General features: G+C 39.5%; 1 protein-coding gene across 2 annotated transcripts in view; it reads left to right on the forward strand.

The window, feature by feature from the left end:
* Positions 1–3836: 3836 nt before the first annotated feature.
* Positions 3837–10000, forward strand: part of prkd1 (protein kinase D1) — a 63360-nt gene continuing 57196 nt past the window's right edge. The window contains exon 1 of one of the 2 annotated variants that reach the window (XM_059353177.1): positions 3837–3991. The gene's annotated coding sequence lies outside the window, so the exon portion shown is untranslated. The remainder of the gene's footprint in view (positions 3992–10000) is intronic. The other variant, XM_059353178.1, reaches the window with a different exon arrangement.

Genomic DNA, 10000 nt, shown 5'->3' on the forward strand with positions numbered 1-10000 from the left:
TTTTCTCTCCCTCTACACTCTGGCGATGATGTCACACACTGTGACACGAACATTCCGTGCAATACACACCCATTATAATCTCAGAATTTCTCCAAAAATGATCATGGTCATTGAACAGGGATTGATAAAAAACTATATGATCTATCGAAACGTGGATTAATACACCGATACACAAGACTTGTGTCTACTGTTTAAAGTTTAAATGGAGTCTCTAGGTGAAATTATGCCGGAGAAGTAGACGTTTGAAAATTCGCCCCGAGGCCCTAACAAGATGGATGGTGATTTTGAGGTGCCGTGGCTACTGACCCGATCATGTGACCGGCTTTCTTGGATGTTTTTCTTGGATGGAGCGTGCTGGAGAAGCTCCTTTACCAATCACATGATCTGGGCGTCTTAATCAGAGTTAGAGAACGCCGACATCAGTCAGACTAACACGTTTACATACACTGCAGTTGTCCAGTTATAGTCAGATTGAGGCAATATAATTAGTTTTTTTCAAGTGCCATGTAAATGTAGAGACACATGGGAACTATATGTAAACTATGTTTATGCTGATGAAAGTGTTATAACATGACATACTGAGTTATCTGCGCATTAATAACAATACGTAGTTATTATTATTATTATTATTATTATTATTATTATTATTATTCACATCATTCATACCTATTTTATTCTCTGTATTTGTCATCCAAACACTGACCTGCTGACCTGACGAGGAACATCCTGTCCCTCACACACACACACACACACACACATACACACACACACACACACACACGCACGCACGCACACACACACACACACACACACACACACACGCACACACACACACACACACACACACACACCGTATGCCACGTTTCTGGCATCATCCTTGATAATAAATGGAAGTAAATGGAGGCAAGGTTGAAGCGTGGGAGGGCTGGCAGGAGTGTGTGTGTGTGTGTCTGTGTGTCTGTGTGTGTGTGTGTGTGTGTGTGTGTGTGTGTGTGTGTGTGTGTGTCTCCTAGCAACAAACACACTCCACTCTCCCTGCAATAGATAGATAGATAGATAGATAGATAGATAGATAGATAGATAGATAGATAGATAGATAGATAGATAGATAGATAGATAGATAGATAGATAGATAGATAGATAGATAGATAGATACATAGATAGATAGATAGATGGATAGATAGTTAGTCACCATTTCGTCACTTTTCTCTTCTGTCACTATATAATTTTATATAAATATATATATATATATATATATATATATATATATGTGTGTGTGTGTGTGTGTGTGTGTGTGTGTGTGTGTGTGTGTGTGTGTGTGTGTGTAATTAATTTATGTTGCTGTGTGATGCAGGGAGATGACGTGTGTGTTGCTGACGCTGTGATTGGCTCGGTTGTCTCTGTAACGAGGGGAAACGGTGGTCAGTGAAGGTAACACTAGCTGAGCTGCTGGTGGCGCTGCAGAATAGTTTAAACATCTTCTTCTTCTCCTCCTCTAGTCATCCCTCCATCCTCCAACATCAACATCTGTTTATGGTTTTAAAACTTGTTTTTATAAATTAACTTTTGTAACCTTACATGTATTTATTTCATTTTAAGTGTTTTTATTTACTTTTATTTTATATTATATTATTTATTATTTATGATATTACATTTATTATTTCATATTTTTTTCTTTTTATTTCTTCTTTCATTTTTATTTATTTTATTTATTTTTCAATGTCTTTAATTAACTTTAGATTTTTTTATATAATTCTGTTTTTTAATTATTTTTACTTTATTATACTTTTTTATTTTTCAACTTATTTATTCTCAGACCGTTTGAGTTTTTAAGCAAAAATAATTTTCTTGAATGAAAATTATTACAATGACAATGACAATGAATTATGACAATTATTTTAATTATTGTTATTCATTTTATTATTGTTATTCATATTTATTATTGTTTATTTTTTATTAATAATAATTGTATTTATTTATTTATTGTTATTTACGGTTGTAATTTTTAGTCTTGCAAAGTTTATATTTATCGTTATTAATTTAATTTATTTGATTTTGAACTACCTATAATATAATATCATTATTGTTATTATTTTATTTATTTTATTTTATTTTTTATTCTATTTTTTTTCTTTTTTTGCCAGTTTTGTTTCAGTGTTGCACCGTGAAGCATTTAGGCACACATCTGTGTGAAAAAAAAATGTTTTGTTTTTAAAGACCTCTGCTCCTGCGGTAATCTTTAAACCTTGAGTAGAGATTTTGTTATAAACTCTTTTTAAAGTTTTAACCCCAAAATAATGAATGAATATAAAAAAAATAATCAACAAAAACCATGTAAGAAAATACTAATATTTATAATCCTCCTCTTCTCCTCCTCTTCTCCTCCTCTCCTCCTCCTCTTCTCCTCCTCCTCCAGTTAAGACTTTATTACTGTTAAACTTTTAACAAAAACAAAATAGCCTACTATATTTTTTTGCGCTCTTATTCTGAAAAACACATCAAGCCTCATGCAGGAATTGCTCGTACAGATTTTATCTTAAATTATGAGCAATTTAAGAACTTTTGTGGCATTTATCAATACTTGTTCTGAGCTAAAAACAAGTGGAAGAGCAGTCTGTGTAGTTGAAGCTGAGTTAGTTCATCTGGCAGTTTGCAGAGGGAAGAGGAGAGAAATAAAAAGAATATGACTTGAAAAATATGATTTCAAATCTCTTGGAATAGTTTGACCTTTTAGATCAAATTGTATTTTCTTGCTTCCAGGTTGACTGAGTTGTCTGAGATCAAACACAATAAAGAAGACACAAAATAAACAAAAAAGAAACACAATTACCAAAAAAAGATGCAAAGTCCTGGACGTCATCAAAACAGAACAAATGTTGCTAACTGATGATCCGTTCAAGCATCTAGAAATGTCTGTATGTTGTCATTTTTATATTGTTTCTATCACAACCTCCTCCTCTCCTCCTCTCCTCTCCTCCTCCTTCTCCTCTCCTCCTCCTTCTCCTCTCCTCCTCCTTATCCTCCTTTACTCCTTCTCCTCTCCTCCTCTCCTCCTCCTCATCCTCCTCTACTCCTTCTCCTTGTCTCCTCTCCTCTACTCCTTCTTCTCTCCTCTCCTCTCCTCTCCTCTCCTCTCCTCTCCTCTCCTCCTCTCCTCTCCTCTCCTCTCCTCCTCTCCTCTCCTCTCCTCTCCTCCTCCTTATCCTCCTCTACTCCTTCTCCTCTCCTCCTCCTCCTCCTCCTCTCCTCTCCTCTCCTCTCCTCTCCTCTCTCCCTCCTTATCCTCCTCTCCTCTCCTCTCCTCTCCTCCTCTCCTCTCCTCTCCTCCTCCTCTCCTCTCCTCTCCTCTCTCCCTCCTCCTCCCCCTCCTCCTCTCCAGCCACTGTTGACGTCCGCGGCTCTGTCACCATCACCACCGGGCTCCTCGCTGCTCTCTGGTCCAGTCATGTAGTCAGTCCGGTTCTTCTTTGCTCCCCTCCGGATCCGCGTCCTGTCTCCCTGTCTGTCTGCTGCTCTACTTTCAGTCGGAAACTCTTTTTGAGGGTTTTTTTTTTTTTTTTTTTTTTTTTTGCGCTTCTCTGAGGAGTTCCGTGCGTCCGAGCCTCGCGCGCCTCTCCAGCTCCAGCTGTGGACCTGCTCCTGGACCCCTCCTCCCGGCCCGGTCCCCCACGGACCCCTGATTGTTTCCCCGCAGCCCTGCAGACCACCGGGGACTCGGCTCATATGAGTGCGCCTCCGCTGATCCGTGCGCCCAGCCCGCTCCCGTTCTCAGGGGGGACCAACAACACCAGCACCGGCACCGGGGGAGGAGGAGGAGGAGGAGGAGGAGGGGGGGGGGGAGGGGGGAGGAGGTGTGAGTGGAGGAGGAGGTGGCGATGTGATCTCCTTCCACATCCAGATCGGTCTGAGCCGGGAGCCGGTGCTGCTGGACGCCGCAGAGCTCAGCCTCAGTCAAGTCCGGGAGGTGGCGTGCTCCATCGTGGACCAGAAGGTAAAAAAAAAAAAAAAAAAAAAAAAAAAAGAGTGCAGAGCGTCCTAACTCCTGCACAAGTTCTCATCATGATGTGCAGAAAGTTTCAGGGTTAAATATCGATGCATTAAAGGGACAATGTGTCTGTTTCTGGAACATTCTCATCCTGATGAGAAGTTAGACTTCAAAACCTAAATTCAACATGTTTTGTGGGTTTATTCGCAACATGTCAACAATGTGTCAAATCTGCAAAATGATAAGCTTCACAAACAGTCAGTAATACTTTGGTTACATTTAAATTCTGGAAGTTAAACCAGCCTCAATCACAGCTGGATGAAGCAGCTCAGTGTTGTGTTCTGAAAGACGTGAAGGTTTCTGACTGGTTTCAACTTTATTTTGTAATTTTTCCAACATAAATACACAATATATTAAAAACCTCTATGTTAGTATAGACCTAGGTTACAGCCAGTTGTCATCACATGACCTGTCTGAGTCTTGGTCATGTGACAGATTATATGTAACCATGGTAACGAATCTGATGATGATGACTGACAGGTGAGGTTGAAAGTGGTTTCAGTCTGTTGGAGCCGTTTATTGATGCTGTCAGTGAAATTCAGTTTGATAATAAGATTTATTAGTTCCAGAACTTCTGTACGAGCTGTTCACAGAGTCGTTCAACACAAAACGACAAGATTAAAAATGACCATACAGAGACCCAAACTAACTACGGCGTCCCAAAACAACTGCAAAGAGACGTTCAATAACCACAGAGACTCAAAACAACCACAAAAGGACGGTAATGTACAGCAAAGACACTAAGGACAGCCACAAAAAGACACAAAACTGCTGCAAAGAGACTCAAAATTACATCACAATAAGACTTAAAACAAACTCAAGAAGACTCAAAACAACCACAGAGATGCTAGAGGACCATAGAGACTAGCCAAAACTGCAAAGAAGACAACTACAAAAAAGACTCGAAATACAAAATACAACCACAAAAAGATTCTCAATTTATACAGAGACTCAAAAATGACTGCAAAAAAAGCTCAAAACAACCACACAGAGACTCAAAACAATTACAGAGAGCCGACAGAAAACTACAGAAAAACATGACTTTAAAATGACACAAATAACACATCTGATATAAAATGACAAAGAGAAAAAAAACATATACAGACTCAAAATGGCTGCAAAGAGACAAAAAAAACTCATAAAGAGAGTCAAAATGGCTGCAAAGAGCCACAAAGTGACTCAAACAACCACAAAGAGACTTTTTCTGACCCGTAGACTGACTCATCAAGTTGCCTTTTACATGAAAACATTTGTAACATCATGCTAAAGTGTCTCTGTTATGAAAACCTCTGACGTCTCTGACAGTTTCCCACATGTAGCCCCCAGTAACTGTGTGTGTGTGTGTGTGTGTGTGTGTGTGTGTGTGTGTGTGTGTGTCAGGAACATTCAATAACATGTATGGATGCTGCAGAGCCTCAGGCCACGCTGTCTATAGAACGGTCAGTCAATGACACAGTATTAATCTGGGACCCTCACGGGGCGCAGCACGCCACTTTAACCTGCAAATGGTTAGCCTGCAGACCTTTGACCTCCAGATGTTTAACCTGCAGATGTTTAACCTCCGAGCGTTAAACCAAGCAGGTTAACCTGCAGATTAACCAGCAGATGTTTAACCAGCAGACGTTTAACTAGCAGACGTTTAACTAGCAGACGTTTAACCTGCAGATTAACTAGCAGACGTTTAACTAGCAGACGTTTAACTAGCAGACGTTTAACCTGCAGATTAACTAGCAGACGTTTAACTTGCAGATTAACTAGCAGACGTTTAACCTGCAGATTAACTAGCAGACGTTTAACCTGCAGATTAACTAGCAGACGTTTAACCTGCAGATTAATTTGCAGACGTTTAACCCGCTGATTAAACAGCAGACGTTTAACCTGCAGACATTTAACCTGCAGATTAACCAACATCTGCTGGACAAACGACAGTAACTCAGCAGCAGCAGCAGAAGAGTCAAGTTGTTGTTGTTTTGCATGCGATGCTATAGACAGAGAGGACTATTGTTCTGCTTTATTTGATGTTTGTGATGATAAGAAGGGTAGTAAACAAGTCTGATGGTAAAGACTGAGCCCAATGAGAAAGCTAGTTAATATAACTTAAGGTGTAAATACAAAGATCTGTGATCAGGTGTCCTTATATAGATTGTCGGTTGGTTGGTTGGTTGGTTGGTTGGTTGGTTGGTTGGGTGAATGGTTGGTTGGATGGTTGGTTGGTTGGATAGATGGTAGGTTGGATGATTAGTTGGTTGGATAGATGGTAGGTTGGGTGATTGGTTGGTTGGATAGATGGTTGGTTGGTTGGATGATTTGTTGGTTGGATGGTTGGTTGGTTGGTTGGTTGGTTGGTTGGTTGGATGGATGGTTGGTTGGTTGGTTGGTTGGTTGGTTGGTTGGTTGGTTGGTTGATTGGATGGATGTTGGATGGATGGTTGGTTGGTTGGTTGGATAGATGGTAGGTTGGATGATTGGTTGGTTGGATAGATGGTAGGTTGGATGATTGGTTGGTTGGATAGATGGTTGGTTGGATGATTGGTTGGTTGGTTGGTTGGTTGGTTGGTTGGTTGGTTGGTTGGATGATTGGTTGGTTGGTTGGTTGGATGGTTGGTTGGTTGGATGGATGGTTGGATGGATGGATGGATGGATGGATGGATGGATGGATGGATGGATGGATGGATGGATGGATGGATGGTTGGTTGGTTGGAGAGATGGTTGGATGATTGGTTGGTTGGATAGATGGTTGGTTGGATGGATGGTTGTTGGTTGGATAGATGGTAGGTTGGATGATTGGTTGGTTGGATAGATGGTAGGTTGGATGATTGGTTGGTTGGTTGGTTGGATAGATGGTTGGTTGGTTGGATGATTGGTTGGATGGATGGATGGATGGTTGGTTGGTTGGATAGATGGTTGGTTGGATGGATGGTTGGTTGGTGGGATAGATGGTAGGTTGGATGATTGGTTGGTTGGATAGATGGTAGGTTGGATGATTGGTTGGTTGGATAGATGATTGGTTGGTTGGTTGGTTGGTTGGTTGGTTGGTTGGTTGGTTGGTTGGTTGGTTGGTTGGTTGATTGGATGGATGGTTGGATGGATGGTTGGTTGGATAGATGGTAGGTTGGATGGTTGGTTGGTTGAATAGATGGTAGGTTGGATGATTGGTTGGTTGGTTGGTTGGTTGGTTGGTTGGTTGGATAGATGGTTGGTTGGTCGGATGGTTGGTTGGATGATTGGTTGGTTGGTTGGTTTGTTGTCTGAACAAATTCTCATTGAAACAATGGCTGGAGTTATGACATTTCAGCAACAGAGTACATGTGACAGTTCGTGAACATGAACATTTTCTCAGAATAATTTATCTGAACTTTAAGATCTCACTGAACACACAATCAGCGTCCATAGCAAATGAACATGCTCTGATTAATCTACTACAAATAAAACGACTTTACACTTAAAGTTACGTGCAATACAGACGCTAAAACGCCAGTGTGTTTCTAACACAGTGACCCAACTGGCTGCAGGACATGGTGAGGTTCACTGCTGGAACAAAAAGCTTTGGTTCGGTTGAATTTGTGCTCCGTCAGCACTTCTCTAAGGTAAAACAGACAGTTTAAAGAGGAAATAAATGATGTAAATGCTGGAGGTGAAGTAGTTAGGAGGAAGACGTGACTACATGAAGTGACATAGTTCAGTAAAAACCTGATGCAGGAAGTTAAGAGATGTTTGAATCACATGCTGACCTTTGGCCTCGCACGGGGCACCAACACTGATCTGCTGCTCTGTTGATGATCTTTGACTTTGTTTTGGTAATTTTGTGTCTTTTGATCATATAACGTCGTTGATAGTTTCATTTTATATCTTTTGTAATTGTGTGTCTTTGTTTGTTTGTTTTATTAATTTTGTATCTTGGTATTTTTAAAATCTTTTTTGGTAATTTTGTTATTATGTGGGGTTTTTTTTTAGGTCATGTTGTGTCTTTTTTGGTCATTTTGGGTCTTGCAATTGTGTGTCCTTTTTGTTAATTTCACATCTTTTTGATCATTTTTCATGTTTTTTTTTTATAATATTGTGTTATAATTATAATACTGGTATTTCTTAGGTCTTCCTTTGTTCTTTTTAAGTGTTTCTTTGTGATTTGGTGTGTTTTTGCCTTTATTAACGTCTTTTTGGGTCATTTTACTTCTTTTTTTGGGTGATTTCATGTATTTTGAGTCATTTTGAGTCTAATGTTTGCACACAGATTGAAGAGGTGGCCTACAGTTTGCATACATGTATATGTAAACATGTAAAAAAGTCACAGAGGAGATAACATTGGACACTCTGACGGTACAAGATAAAAAAAAAACCTTGTGCGTACACGTGGACGAGGCCTCGTCACAGATTCAGACTCAGAGTTGTCATCAGATGTATTTTACTGTTGTGAAGCCTCCAGAAACACACAAACACACATCATCCTCTCTGATGGCTCACAGTGTGTTCAGCAGTCTTCCCTGTGTGTGTAGTGTGTGTAGAGTGTGTGTAGAGTGTGTGTGTAGAGTGTGTGTAGAGTGTGTGTAGAGTGTGTGTGTAGAGTGTGTGTAGAGTGTGTGAGTCACTGCGAGGCTCGTCACTGAAACACTGTGAATTCTGCCTTTGTTCGCTCGCTCTGCAGGGGTTTCTCTGTTTTTCTGGCTTTTTGCTTCATGAACTGAAGCTGCTGCCAATGCACACACACACAAACACACACACACACACACACACACACACACACACACACTCAGACAGTGTCAGTGTCCTTATGAATGTGATAGATGTCCACTTTCTCACTTGGACAGGCAGAGGAAATGTTTGTGAATGTGAGCTTGTGTTTTCTCTCCCATGATGTCGGTCTGAATGTGAGTTTTTCCTCTTGACACCAAAATAATTTTACTGTCGTATAAATCTGAATAAATTCAAGAGCTTGTAATTCCACAGAACATGAGGCGCTGCGGGCTTCAGGATCACAGTGTGACAGGATTTGGACCTGATGGAATAAAAGAAAACAGGATTATAACCGTGTTCAGGTTGAATCCTGACTGAATGTGAAGGAAGTCAGGAGGACGACTGGATGAGATAGAAATAGCATTGGAGCGAAATAAGGATGTCAGGATTAACAGGTTTTCAATAGCAGCCATTACATAAAGTCACAGTTTCATAATCAATGGAAATGATGTAGAAGCTTCATAGGATATATATATATATATATACCCTACCGGTCAAAAGTTTTAGAACACACCAACTTTTCCAGAATTTAATTGAAAATGATGCAGTTTAATGTCTCAGTGTACTCTGAAATTAATGCACATTTGCAACATTTAAAATTCTTTATTGAGCATGATAGTGTTTTGAAAGTAAAAAAAAGATTCAAAATCACATTTTATGTTGGACTAAAGGACTAAAAAAAGACACAAAATGACAAAAAAAAGACACAAAATGACAAAAAAAAGACACAAAATGACAAAAAAAGACACAAAATGACTTACAAAGACATGAAAAGAATTCAGAAATGGACAAAATAGCCCAAGACTCCATAGAGTTAAGTTGTTAACCCATTTCTTGTTCCCTGAAAAAGGCCTACTTGTATAATTCTGAAATGTACATTATTTTCCAGTTTTGGTTAAGCTTACCTTTTTTTATTTACCTCTGGCAGTTCACCACTTACCTTTGGACCCTTTCAAGCTGTTCATTTGACTTGAACTGCTTGAATTTCAATAAAAAACTGGAAAAATTGGGCTGTTCTAAAACTTTTGACCGGTAGTGTGTATATACATACACTGTAAAAAAGAATCTGTTACATTTACGGTAAAATACCGGCAGCTGTGGTTGCCAGAATTTCACCGTAAAAATTACAGTGAGTGGGTTTTCTACTGTAAATTTAAATGTAAATATCAGCAAAAACTGTAATTTAGACTGAGTAGTCTCTTTATTTAAAAGTAATTGTGTCCT

Source organism: Centropristis striata, chromosome 16, assembly GCF_030273125.1.
Source record: "Centropristis striata isolate RG_2023a ecotype Rhode Island chromosome 16, C.striata_1.0, whole genome shotgun sequence".
NCBI lineage: Eukaryota > Metazoa > Chordata > Actinopteri > Perciformes > Serranidae > Centropristis > Centropristis striata.